The sequence below is a fragment of the Puma concolor genome, unplaced genomic scaffold (assembly GCF_028749965.1).
Source record: "Puma concolor isolate L17-30 unplaced genomic scaffold, mPumCon1.1.hap2 unalloc_scaffold_120, whole genome shotgun sequence".
NCBI classification, from domain to species: Eukaryota; Metazoa; Chordata; class Mammalia; order Carnivora; family Felidae; genus Puma; species Puma concolor.
This window is the reverse complement of record NW_028240148.1, coordinates 1-13,541: the sequence shown is the minus strand read 5'-3', so window position 1 is coordinate 13,541 and position 13,541 is coordinate 1. Positions and strand designations below refer to the sequence as shown.

The following is a 13,541-nucleotide window of genomic DNA, read 5'->3' as shown; positions in this document are numbered from 1 at the left end:
CGCGGTCCATGAGTTCGAGCCCCGCGTCAGGCTCTGGGCTGATGGCTCAGAGCCTGGAGCCTGCTTCGGATTCTGTGTCTCCCTCTCTCTCTGCCCCTCCCCCGTTCATGCTCTGTCTCTGTCTCAAAAATAAATAAACGTTAAAAAAAAATTAAAATAAAGAGAAGAGTCAAAGAATTTGTGAACATATTTTATTTTTTATTTTTTTCCAGCACTCATTCAGTAGATCTTTATATTTTTTCAATATATGAAATTTATTGTCAAATTGGTTTCCATACAACACCCAGTGCTCATCCCAAAAGGTGCCCTCCTCGATACCCATCACCCACCCTCCCCTCCCTCCCACCCCCCGTCAACCCTCAGTTTTGTGAACATATTTTAAAACTACCATAGCCAGGAAAACAAACCATTCTAGATATTTCAAACACACACACACGCAAAGGTTATACAAGCAATTGGTGCTCACCACTGGTGGGGCTCGCGGTGGTGAAGGTCAGGGCCAGGGGGGAATCGCACCACTAGCTCTCAGGTTACTTTACCACAGTTGCTTTCCATAGATTCAAAGTTGCTGCTGCCACTCAGTCAGGAAACTTCGGGAAGCCACTGCTGGGGTCACTACAGCCCCATGGCCCCAAGCCTGACTGGTGGGGAGTATGGACTCCAACATTCAGCCTGCATGTCTGCTGCTGCAGAGGAGAAAAGCATGGCTTCCGCCTCCTTCCCGCCTTCTAAATCTCACACAGGTACGCTTTATTGGCAGAATTCTGTTGCCGAGGGAATCTGTGAACTATGGTTCGTGGGTTTCCAGGACCTGCAAAGAAGGGGCTAGAAATGGGTGTCAAGAGCCAACCAACATTATCCAGCAAACCCCTCCTGATGGGTGGGTGTTCAAAGGCTTTGTAAAAGGGGGGTGGTGTCCACATGGAGTAACCTGGTGGTCGTGTTTCTAAGTCAGAAACCCTGAAAGGTGTCATTCTAGCTGGGCAGCAGGTGAGGTGCTGGATGCTGACGACATACACTCATTCCCAGAGGTGACTGGAGAAGCGCCTGGAGTTGATTCTTAGTTTCATCTCTGGAACGTTCTCACTGGAATTAAAGCTGGATGGACTATTGGCAATGCGGTATCTGAGAAAACATAGCCCCCATTCAAAAGGGCTGCCAGAGAAAAGATCTCCACAGGGAAACATGATTTCTCAAAATATAGCCTTTGGACCTCTATACGCAAACATCCCTGGGATGCTTACTTAAAAAGCTGATCCTGAAAATAATTTAATTTCAAAGGCTGTTGGGGCACCTGGCTGGTTCAGTCAGTTGAGCGACCGACTTCGGCTCAGGTCATGATCTCACGGTTCTTGGGTTTGAGCCCCACGTCGGGCTCTGTGCTGACAGCTCGGAGCCTGGAGCCCGCTTTGGAGTCTGTGTCTTCCTCGCTCTCTGGCCCTCCCCCACCCCCCTGCTTGCACCCTGCCTCTCTCTCAAAACAAAATATTAAAAAAAAAAAATTAAAAGGCTGATCCCGCACACCTCCCCTGATGAAGATAAACAAAAGCAGACACTACTTAAAGTAATCCAGACAGAGTTCAGTCAGTAACATAGTATTGCAGTGCCGTAGGGGAAAGGGTTCATCGTGAGCAGGCACCCAACTGGGAGTATTACAGAGGTGATGGGGTATTTCACAGGGAGAATGAGGGACTAGGGAAGGGAATGAGTGGGGGCTCTATAATCAGAAGTGAAAGATGACAAAAAGCAGGAAGGGACGCTGGCCCATAGGAGACCCATCTGGCTTTGCTGACACTTCTCAGAGTTAAGCTCCTGCCCTCTCACAGAAGCTGGGAGACAGGGGCCCGATCTTCAGGCGTCGGCTGGACTAAGCAGCCAATCCTTTAGACAGCCGGGAGTTTTGCAGGCAGGCACTTTAAGGGAGGCTAGAGTCCTACTAGGGATGCGGCCACGAGCTGCCAGCAACCATGCCCGTGGTTGTTCAAGTCTTCACAGGCCAAGCAAGGTTGAATCAAGAAGAGGGCTCGGAGGAGCCTGGCGAGCATTTGGAGAAAGAATCTGTCACCCTCCGAACCCACATGCCCACCCCTCCTGAGCCCATCCCCCAAACAGAGGGACCACTTCGACAGGCCTTTTTATGCTCACCAAACTACTGAAGTAGGACAAGGCGGACGGGGAGGTGGGGGAAGCAGAGGTTCTCCGGCTTCTTCAGGGCTGGAGGTCAGCAGGGATCTGCGAGCGGGAGACGAAGGGCAGAGCAGATTGAGGATGACCAGGAGGCTCCACTGGATTCTTAACCTGGGAGTCCCGACTGGTCATGCTGGCGGGCTCCTGCCCCCACGGAGGTCAGGGCCTCTCAGTCCTGAGGAGCACCAGGCACGACCAGCTCTGGCTCCTGTGGTCCTGGTGGGGGTATGTTGTTGAGACCTGGGGGATGGCGTGGAGCACCAGCTGGGGGGCGGGAGCACACTCATTCAAGAAGAAGAAAAGTCCCGAGGCCCGAAGCAGAGGCAGGAATGGTGCTTAGGCTGCCTGTGTTCCAGGGCAGTGGCAGAGAGCGGTCTGGCGCCACCCTGTGGAGGAAATGAAGATTTCAACAGTACAAAGGCCTCATCTGGATGAGGGCTACACCCCAGGGTGGTAGAGCAGGAAAACAGAAGGAGCCTGGCTCCCTGACATAAGAGCCACCGAACCAGCCCCAGATCCAGTACTTAACCGGATTATCATATGAGAGATCAAGAAGCTGCTTCTTAAAAAAATTTCTTTTCAATGTTGACTCATTTTTGAGAGACAGAGACAGAGCATGAGCGGGGGAGGGGCAGAGAGAGAGGGAGACACAGAATGTGAAGCAGGCTCCAGGCTCCGAGCCGTCCGCACACAGCCCGACCCAGGGCTCGAACCCATGAACGGCAAGATCATGACCTGAGCCGAAGTCAGACACCTGACCGACTGAGCCACCCGGGTGCCCCCAAGAAGCTGTTTTTTTTTTGTTTTTTTTTTTTTCAACGTTTATTTATTTTTGGGACAGAGAGAGACAGAGCATGAACGGGGGAGGGGCAGAGAGAGAGGGAGACACAGAATCGGAAACAGGCTCCAGGCTCCAGGCTCTGAGCCATCAGCCCAGAGCCCGACGCGGGGCTCGAACTCACGGACCGCGAGATCGTGACCTGGCTGAAGTCGGACGCTTAACCGACTGCGCCACCCAGGCGCCCCAAGCTGTTTTTTAATTTAACCCACTGTTGGGGCGCCTGGATGGCTCAGTCGGTTAGGTGTCCGACTTCAGCTCAGGTCAGGATCTCACCGTTTGTGGGTTCAAGCCCCACATCGGGCTCTGTGCTGACAGCTCAGAGCCTGGAGCCCGCTTCGGACTCTGTGTCTCCCTCTCTCTCTGCCCTTCCCCCACTCAATCTCTGTCTCTATCTCAAAAAGAAATAAACACTTAAAACCAAAAAGAATTAAAGGGCGCCTGGGTGGCTCAGTCGGTTAAGCATCCAACTTCAGCTCAGGTCATGATCTCGCGGTTCGTGAGTTTGAGTCCCACGTCGGGTTCTGTGCTGTCAGCCTGTCAGCGCAGAGCCCGCTTTGGATCCTCTGCCCCACTCTCTCTGCCCCTCCCCCGCCTGCACTCCCCCCCCCCGAAAAAAAGGATTAAAAAAAAAAGAATTAAAAAAAATTCACTTAACCCACTGTTGTGTCGGGTCTCTACTGCAGCAGCTGAACCTGTACGTAACCTGATAACGGAGGGAGTCCATGTATCTGTTATCTTTTGCCACAACAGTGCTAACTAATAAACCATCCTCAAAACTCAGGAGGCTGGGAAACCGATTCTCACAGGTTGGCCGTTACCGCTGTACTTTAATGCCCTGCTGGCTGGATCGGCGCGGCTTCTCGCTGCTGGTCCTGTCTCCCTGCGTTGCTGCCGGGACCCAGGCTGAAGAGGCAGCGGCTACCCAAGAGAAGCGGAAGAGAGCAAGCACTCTTGCTCTCTTCGAGCCTAAGCACGGAGCCTCTTCGAGCCTAAGCACGGAACCAGCCCCAAGCCCCAAGCCAGGGATGGGAAAGTACACTGTGGCCACGAGGAGACACAGCAGGAGCGGGGTTGCGGGGAGGGCCCATAATTCTCTCTCCCAGAATGTGACAGAGTCGTGGGTTAGAGGCTACGACACGGTGGCCCTGCTCTTCTAGGCGTCACCTACGAATGGCGCGGAGTGAAAGATAGCGTCCGTCCATGTGAAGACTCAACCGCAGTTCTCTGTTAGGTCAGGAGCCCTGACAAGACAAGAATCACATCTCCTTCCTCTTCCCAACGCCTAGTGCCAGACCCTGCCCTCAGGGCTGACTCGGGGATATTACTGGGTGAATCTGAGACCATTTCTTCACTCTCTGCATAGGATTCCTTATGTAATACAGACTGACCTCCTAAAGGTCAGCACACAGTGCTATGTGTTTGCCCCCAAAGCTGCAAAGGGACCGTGCCATTGGGAACTGAGATGTGTACCTAGGTCTGTCTACACCGCATCCTGGATCCACTGCCTCCCAGAGGGACCTCCAGAAGAAAGGACTTCTACAAGTTTAATATCGCAGACTCCACACTCCAAAGGAGAACCGCTTGAAGAGAGCCATGGTTGACGCTAAGGAATGCCACCATCACCACAGAATTCCAGGCACCGGGCATGTGGGTAGAAAGTATATTTTAGGGCAGTGACTCATGGTAAGTCGTTTCCTCCAGACCCTAAAACGGACTATTCCACGTCAAGCTGTCTCAGGCTCAGGCTGATAACAGGGCAGCCACAGGGGACCTAATGGGAGCTGCGTTGTCACGGTCCAAGTCTGTACACACCGCTTGTATAACCTGCCCAAGTTCGCAAAGACAATGTATCAGTCGCCGCTCTTTATGCTCCAAGTGAAAGAAATCCAACTAAAATATGCTTAAACCAAAAATGTCATACAGTGTATCGGCTCACATAACCGGGAAGCCTAAGATCTTAAAGCTGGCCGCATCTAGCGCTCAAACGTCATTCTCTCCGCAGCTGTCCCTCAGTTGTGCTTTCCTCCATGATGGCTTCAGGCTTCAGGATGCATGCCCCAAGACTGCAAAGATAGTCGTTAGTAACTCCAACTCTCCACTGAGGTTGAGCAAGCCTCATAAAGGAAAGCCAGTCTTCAAAAAGCCTCTGATTGGTCTGCTTGGACCCTGTATCTGGTAGGAGGAGACCCTGATTGGCCAGCCATGGCCACGTGCACCTGCAAGGTGGGCCTTAAACCAGTACTTAAGTCTCTGCTAGGGCACAGGAACTGAATAGAAAGTCAAGAGAGGGGTTGTCTCACGGCAAGTTGAGGGGGTGAGGTGACAAATGGAAGACCAGACATTGAGGCTAGATTGAACTAACCCTAAGCCTAAACTTTGAACAGGCTTTCACACGTTCATAGATGCTATTGCGAGTAAAACACAAATTCACTTAAGAGCAGGAGTGCCTTCATAGTAACTTTTGGTCTTTCTGTATTTTTTGTCCCAATTAATAGATATCGAAAGGATACCTACGATCACGAGCAGGTCCAAAGACCATTCTATTTTTTAATATTAGAAAGGGATTCTTAACTGCAGATTAAGAGAGAGAGTGAAGAAAGCAAGAAGAGAAGGGAGCCAGGAAAAGCCCAGCCCAGGAAGCAGCGAAGGAAGGTTCCAGGACAGCAGCGTAGGACAGGTCAAGGAGGTAGCCGAGGGGAATGGCACTAACTGTCATGCCAGAGCACTGGAGCGGAGTGGAGGAGTGATCGTGGCGGGCAGCACAGAAAGAGAAGGAGAAGAAATTAAACCCCGGGGGGTCGGGGGACAGAAACGAGTGCCATCGGACTACATGAGTAAGCTCTGCGGTGAACAATACTTGCCTAGTCACAATTCTGCAACCACTGTCACTCGTGGGGCAAGAGTGACAAAAGTAAACCCCAAGAATGGAATGGGTGGGGGGTGTTAAAGACCTAACTCCTTGCCTGTGTTGCCAGGACGTCCACAGACAGTGTCTAAAATGCATGAATCAGAGCACCTGGGTGGCTCAGTCGGTTGAGCGTCTGACGTCAGCTCAGGTCACGATTTCACGGTTCTTGGGTTCGAGCCCCGCATCGGGCTTTGTGTTGACGGTGCAGAGCCTGCTTGGGATTCTCTCTCTCCTTCTCTCTCTTTCAAAAAAAAAAATTTTTTTTTTAAATCTTTTAAATGGAAGAATTAAGAGCTAGAAACACAAGACAGGTGGAGATAAGCACCCGAAGACCCAGCGAGAGGTAAGGAGGACCGAGGACTGGTGAGCTGGCCCAGGAGGGTGGGGATGGTCGAGGCAAGAGGCTGCTGCGGGTCATTCTGTTTCCTCACCATTTCATTTCGTACTATTTGAACTGTAAACTACGTGTGATAACATTTGGGAGGCTTACAGAGTCCATTCTTTTGTCAACTGCACCTCAAAGCTGTATTTGTGTCCAACTTCATTGAGATAGAATTGACAAATCATTTTTACGAACCCTTTAAATCCATTTCTTCAAGTAGAGTGGGAGGAACCAGCTTCCTGCAACAGAAGCCATGAGAACATTACCTATTCCGGTTTCAAAAGAAATGGTGGCATTAGTCCTACTTAGATGATTTCGGTCAGAGACCAAGTAAGGATACATCTGGGGTTCCAACAAGAGAGGCTCTCACTCCAGTGCTCAAAGACCAGTTAGAAAACGGAGATCTGACTGGACTGGGTAGGTACAAATTAGCCAAAACTGTAATAATAATAATAATAATAATAATAATAATAATAATATAGCTAGTTATCCTCAAGTGCTTACTTCAGACCAGAAACCGTCCTGAGGATATTATCTTCTTTAATCCTCACGGCAACTGATATTTTCCCCAATTTACAGATGAGGAACTGAGGCTCAGATAGTTTGGGGAACTTCCCGGAAGTCACACACTCTGGCCCCTCTGCCTGAGGCGAAGGGGCCTCAGAGTGTTGTGATTTACTTCTCTTTTCTAACCACCAATCAAACTTAGAAGTTTCTATCTCTGGTGCCATCTCGAGGGGCCTATGAAAACCACTGACTGTGGCAGTGGTCTCAGGCCCACACTTGCTGGGTTGTGCTGGGCCCCGCGCTGTCTTAGGGAAGGCCTAGAAAACGGTATGGGGTAGAGCCGGTATTCAAACCTAAGCATTCCTGGCTCCAAAGCCCACTTGCTCGGCCACTGAATTATGCTAGTTCTCCAGCTAGAATCAGAGCTGGGTGAGGATCCCACCCGTAGTAATTATGAGTTGTATGGCCTTGGGCCCCCAAGTTCCTTAACCTCTCTTAAGCCTGTTTTATCATCTATGCCATGGGCATAACAATGGTGCTTACCTTCAGGGTGGTTGCTAAGGATAAATCAAAATTCCTATCTGGCAACTAGGAGCCTCTGTTTTCCACACCTGTTAAATCCCTTGCCCTTCAGCTCCTAGGTTAAAGAGAGATCCTCACATTTTCTCACCCTTCAGATCCACGGGTGGGAGGGCAAGAGACAGAAAAGGTCTGGGCCAAGGCTAAATGCTTGGGCCTCATCCCAGAGTGACTCTCCAGGGCAGGGGCGGGGTTCAGGAATCGACACCTTAGACCCCCGAGAAGTTCAGATGCCTGCAGTTCTCCTGCCTGGCTTTGAATGACTATGCCTAGTGCTTGACTCTGACAGACCAGTGCCTTTGTGAGCGTCTGAGCCCTTCCTGCGCTGGCCTCCAGCTCTGTCTGTGCCTCCTCCCTTTCCCCATTGCCCAATCTGTCTTTATCTCCCCCTTCCATTCTGATCCCCCTCCTCTTACTCTGGCCTTACTTCCTAGCTTCCTCTCCACCTCTCCGTGCACCCTCCCCTGAGCTCAGTCTGCATTCCTACCCACCAGCCGTTTCTCTACCAGTCTCTTCGCCGGCATCGGCATCGCCCTTTCCTGTGTCCACCCGGAAGGCTCAGATAAAAGGTGCTTCCGCCAGGATAACCTTCCAGGCCTCTTCTCTGGCACCATGGCACTTTGCATGTACCTTTATTATTGCTCAAATAACAGGGTAATGGGAGATTTTTTTTTTTTTCCGGCCTCAGACTACCTGGTGGACTCGTGGCCCATGAATGGTGGAAACGTGCGCCAGAGTAAGATGGAGAGAGGAAGACAAGCCCGTCGACTTTGCAGAGGGGCCGAGAGGCCTGAGAAGTAAGAGAAGACCAGGAGACGGGGGCTCCTGAAAAGATAGACAAGAGATTACCATGCGGGGTTCCCACAGCTTTTGCAGACAGCGGCTGCGTACAAATTCATTGGAAGAACTGAGGAATGTTGCTGGCTCCATCTGGGGGAGGGCATGCTTGTATCAAGACACTGATGCTCTTGATGTGCTATAATTATAACCAGAAACACTATCCTTTTGCCCAGGAAGCTGGATTTCCTAGTAAATTCCTTACTTTCCAAGTTGTTTAATGCTAAGATAATGCTTTGCTTCTGTGTCCTTATTTATTTATTTTTAATGTTTATTTACTTTTGAGAGGGAGAGCACATGCGAGGGAGGGGCAGAGAGAGAGAGAGAGAGAGAGAGAGAGAGAGAGAATCCCAAGCAGGCTCTGCACGGTCAGCGCAGAGCCCAATGCAGGGCTGGAACTCACAACTGTGAGATTGTGACCTGAGCCGAAGTCAGACACTTAACCGACCGAGCCACCCCGGCATCCCTCCGTGTCCTTATTTCTAACTTTCTGTTCAACTGTTAACCATACTAAATGTACTCAGATTCATCTAGTCTAAAATCGAGGAGAGGTGGTTCTCGCTCCTAGAGAGAGAATTATTGAAGGGGCAACCCGCACACACTCAGGTGCCACATCTTCAACAGCTGGTTTTATAAATGGAAACAGGCACTGGGACCCCTTCTTCTCCCCTTCCCAGAAAGGCTGATGGAGAGCCTGGCCCAGATCAGTGGAGCTTTCTTCCAAGAACTGTCCCGTTCCCAGACCAGCCCTGTAGACACCCCCAAAGTCCCCCTGAACCTGCAGATAGCAGTACCTCTCCACCCCACTACTCACCCCACACTCAGGCCCTAAGATCCCATTTGACCTAAGCCTGCAGGTATGAAGTGTCCAAAGCACAAGACATCTCTCCCCACCCCCACCAACACACACTCTTGACCTTCTGTTCCGAGTCCATGTGAAAGAGAAATATCAACTCTACCAAGTAAAGGAAACAAACAACTTGCTGGCTAGATGAGAATAACCAGAACCTTAAGCTTCATGCCTGGGGGCTGACGGGTACCTAAAGGTGCTCCCTTGGTGACAGCGGTGATCAAAACCTGTATGCTTTTCCTGAGAACCACCAGGCGGGAAGCACCTACTGCACTGATGCCCTCAGGGAGGCAAAACTAGGGTAGACGTTATTGGTCCGATTTTACAAGTGGGAACCTTCCGGGCAGGAGGCCAACAGACAGCCTCAATGGTAGATAGTGCTGTGCCCAGGCAAGGTCATGAACCCAGAAGGCGGCCGGGATCTAGTGAGACGCAGACACTTCTGGGGGCGGGCAGTAGGACACGTTCCGCCCGACACTGGTGGGCTACCCCGGTGGCCTCGCCTCTTCGTGCGCATCTCGGGTCGCAGAGTCCCCAGCCTCCCAGATCACTCACCTGCTCCGGGGCTGGTGACTTGGGCTTTCCCGAGCGGTGGCCCCGCCCCGAGGCTCCGCCGGCCCTGCGATTGGCTCCGCGGTCCGGGGGCGGGGCCGGACGCCGAACCAACGTGATGGCGTCCGGCGCCGCGAGCGCCGTTTCCTGTTGTCGCTGGCCGGGAGGCCGCAGCGCCTGGTCGGAGGCTTAGGGGCTGCCGTGGCCAGGAGTGCCCCGCGCCCCGTCCCCGCTCCCTCTGGTGAGTTAGGGGTCAGAGGGCGAGGAGGGTGAGAAGGGACGGCGGGGCCGAGACGAGAACGGGCGATGGGTCACCAGCCCTGTCCGTGATCGCAAACCCTTGGTTGCTTTGAAACTGTCCTGCTTCAGAGCCTTTTCCCTTCCCCGCCTGAGCCCCGCACCCTACCCCACTCGGACCCGAGCCTTCAGCCCAAACAGCCAGTGCTGACCCGTCCCCTTCCTCTTCTTCACCCGTGACCCGAGCCCAGCCCTTACCCTCACCCCTTCACCACTGGTCTTGCGTAAGTGCAGCCACACTCGACCCCACGGCAGCCCACTTCCAACCCCTAGGACAGCCACTTCCCTCCGCCTCCCTCTGACGCATCTCATTCTCACCCCTCAACCCCTTTGGCGATCCCAGTGCTCCACGCAGACCTCCTCGAACCCCCCCTCCCCCCTCCCCGTCTTTCTGGCTTACCCCTTTTCAGGCTCAGCTTTCTTATCCCAGCCCCCCTGCTCAGCCCCCCAAGGTCTGCTCAGCCAAAACACCCACCTCCCCCCACTCATTTAATACCTACCACCACAGTAGATGCCCTATTGCGCTTACCCCCCTCTTCTTGATAACTCTGATCTCAGCCCTATCTCAAGTCTTGTATGTATCTTCTTGTCCTCGCCCACTCAACCCCTAACTTCCAAGCCCACCCCGTACTTTCTTTCCATCCCCAGCCAGCCTGAGGACACTTCATTCCTGAGTCTTTGCTAAACCACCCCCCAACTCTTGCTGCCCTAGTTCCCACCACCCCTACCCAATCTTGTTAGACTGACGTCTTCCTATCCCCGTTTCAACTCTTCATCCCAACTCTGCGCCCATTCTTCCCTTGATGTGGTCCCCATTTGATCTGAGAACCTAGTGCAGTCCCCTGCCGACCCCACCTGCTTTCTCAGAGCCAGGCACTTGCCGAACACCTCAATTGATGCAGGGCCTCAGATGGTAAGTAAGTGTGGAGGAGTAGAGATCCTTCTCCCGTGGGTCAAGTGCTTTTCCTGGATGTCAGGTCCCCTGTAGCTGTCCTTAAGGATTGTGTTCCTGGCATCCATATTACATCACTCGCGTTGGCTGCTGGAATGGTAGGTATCATCCAAATACCTGGAAGGTGAGGGACAGCTACTCATTCAGCTGGGGCAGTGGGAGCTTATCACTTCCTTTTGGGTGATGATCTGGAGAAACTCCAGGGGTTCCACTGTGTGGGGTTGGCTGTGGTCACAGAATCATGTCCATGTGTATTGCCCTGCCGCTTAGAAAGGACCCTCACCCAGTGCCCCTCCTGGCCAGAACTGGTTGTAGATTAGTCCCGCTACCGAATGTGCCAGAGGTGACGTTACATGTTGTGAAGAGTAGAGATGAGTGGATCCTGGGGACGCCGAGGCCTCCGTGGAGGCTGTTGAATTGCTTCCTCTTTTGGCAGGTGCTGGAGCATTGAGTTTTGACCATTTTGATTACCCATGAACACAGAGAGTCAAGTTATCTCAGAGTAGCTAGACATTCTTGAGGCACCCAGGCTCCATTGTTAACATTTATAATCTCCTGGGATTTGGGGGTGCACCTCCCCTCTAAGTTCTGGTGACCAAACTCCGAAGGATTGGCCATTTGACAGCCATTGTAAAGGACCCCAAAGAAGACCCATTGTCTTTGCTTGCATTTGTAGTCTCACGCCTTCGAGAATCGGATGGCCTTTGACCTTCAATGTCCCCTTCCGTGAAGGTGTGATCTCTGAAGGGTTTCAGCCTGTTGGCAGCTTGGTGTAATGGAAGGAGTTCCACAGTGACCCCACCACTGAAAAGTTGTATACCTCAACCTCTTACGGTCTGCAACGGTCTGAGCCTTTTTATTTTACTCATCTGTTCATTCAGCAAGTATTTCTTGAGCACCACCCTGTGCCGTGCACTGTTTGAAGCATTAGAAATACAATGGTGAATGAGTCAGGCAAAGGTCCTGCTTTCATTCACTCAGAGTTTGGTCCTTGCCAGAATCTTAAGGGACCTGGGACAAGAATATGGGAGAGATGGGTGTTGTTGGATGGAAGGAGGGAGGGAGGAAAGAAAGATACCCAGTGTTCCTAGACTTCACATTTCTGGCCTCCCCCACTAGCCTTTGGACTGGGAATCACGAGCTAGAAGTTGCTTGCCCTCCAGCTGATATTCAGTTGCTTTGTTGCCCAACCCCACCCCACCCCCAACACACACACCCATCCCACCCCCCACAGGGCTCTTGTCTAGAAATCCAACTTTCTTCAGGTAGAAGGAGGTGCTGTTTACTCAGCACTCACATGTCTGAAGTATCCGCTGTCTTTCTGAATCAGAAGATAACTTTGTCATTTGTTTCCAACTGAAAACCCTGACTCATCACCTGGTAGAGCAGCTGGAGGGCTTAAACACCGGCCTGTTGTCGTGCATAGCCAGGTGCAGGATCGGAGTCAGGCCGTAGAGACGAGGCTGTCGCAGATGGCGGGGAAGTCTCTCAGAAGAGGAGGTTGCTGTTTACTGATGAACGGAGTGTTTCGAAAGTGGTGAAGCCAGGTTATCCATTTCTTCTTTTAATGTAAGTCTCATCTGAGTCCTTCTCCTCTTTTCGTTCTTCCTTAGTCTCCTGAGGAAGTGAAATTGGATGTTTATAGAAGGCCAGGCAGTATCACGAAGAGAATCAACCACAACGATTCCTTCCTGTGTGTTGGAACGTTTGAGGAGGGACAGCTCGGAAACCTGGCTGCCATGGAAAGGACCTGTGGTCAGCTAGGTGGGGCCACAGATCTGATGGGCAAGATTGTTTCTTGTCAGTGTTAGGCCTTCTTTGATAAGGTGGAGCTTCTGAAGAGTCTGTGAATAATAAGTTTGCCTGAAACTCTTTGAACCAAGGACCTGGGACAGTATGAACTGGCGAAAGGCACAGAGCTTGGAATGAGAAAATTCTGTCCCTCACCTGAGGCGTGTTTCTACTGAGCCTCAGTTTTCTCTTCTGTGAATGAGGGATAATCATCCTTCTCTCACAGGATTGTTTTAAGAATTAAATGAGGATAGAGAATGAGATCCTGTGCCAGAGTGAACCGATACCGAGGGGCAGAGGTAGACGAAGGGTGGCTTAGGAGTTTCCTAAAGGCACACGGCACTCACCTTTTCTGCTCAACTGTATCAGGGATGTTTGAACTCTCTACTTGCTCTCTTTATTCTGGGTCTCCTGAAGACCCACCCCTCTTTTGTTTGCTTCTTGGTGTCAGTGAAGACAGTTCTGAGGATAGAAAGTGAAACCAGTCCCATAGCATGGTAGATGGGGGTCTGGCCCACCCAAGGAGCCTGCTGGAGTGCTGACCTAGCAGTCAGGAGACCCAGAGCCCAGAGATCTCACATCGTAGATGGTCGTGGTCCTGCCTCTGAGCCATTGCCTGCCTTCCTGAGGCGTTCTAGCACCGACAGGCCTATGTAGGGAGCTTTGGTTTCCTGCAAAGAAAGATGTGCCCGGAACTTTGGCCTGACCCCCACGTCTCAGTTCTGTTTTGTGAATTGTCAAGTGGCCATTCTTCTAGGTTTCTCTGCACGGTTGTCCTTTTGTGACGTTCCTGACACTGTTTTAGGTCCCAGTTGTCTCTTGTCTGGCCCTGCTCTGACCTCAGTGTCAGTTTACTTT

The 13,541-nt window shown here is 51.7% G+C and overlaps 2 long non-coding RNA genes across 11 annotated transcripts; one reads left to right on the top strand and one right to left on the bottom strand.

Moving 5' to 3' along the window:
* Nucleotides 1-345: 345 nt before the first annotated feature.
* On the bottom strand, nucleotides 346-11,137 carry LOC147571693 (uncharacterized). Of its 10 annotated transcripts, XR_015247139.1 has the most exons (7): nucleotides 9,647-9,721; nucleotides 6,514-6,557; nucleotides 6,045-6,177; nucleotides 4,950-5,091; nucleotides 4,499-4,852; nucleotides 2,146-2,573; nucleotides 1,560-2,034 (listed from the first exon to the last, which is right to left on the bottom strand). It is a non-coding gene; the product is annotated as an uncharacterized LOC147571693 (long non-coding RNA). The 10 variants fall into 10 exon arrangements; XR_015247143.1 differs by lacking the exon at nucleotides 1,560-2,034 and adding an exon at nucleotides 346-1,125 and having other exon boundaries at nucleotides 4,499-5,091; XR_015247138.1 differs by lacking the exon at nucleotides 9,647-9,721 and adding an exon at nucleotides 10,796-11,137 and having other exon boundaries at nucleotides 4,499-5,091.
* LOC147571694 (uncharacterized) lies at nucleotides 5,086-8,473 on the top strand. The gene is made up of 2 exons (XR_015247144.1): nucleotides 5,086-5,251; nucleotides 8,093-8,473. It is a non-coding gene; the product is annotated as an uncharacterized LOC147571694 (long non-coding RNA).
* Nucleotides 11,138-13,541: the final 2,404 nt, after the last annotated feature.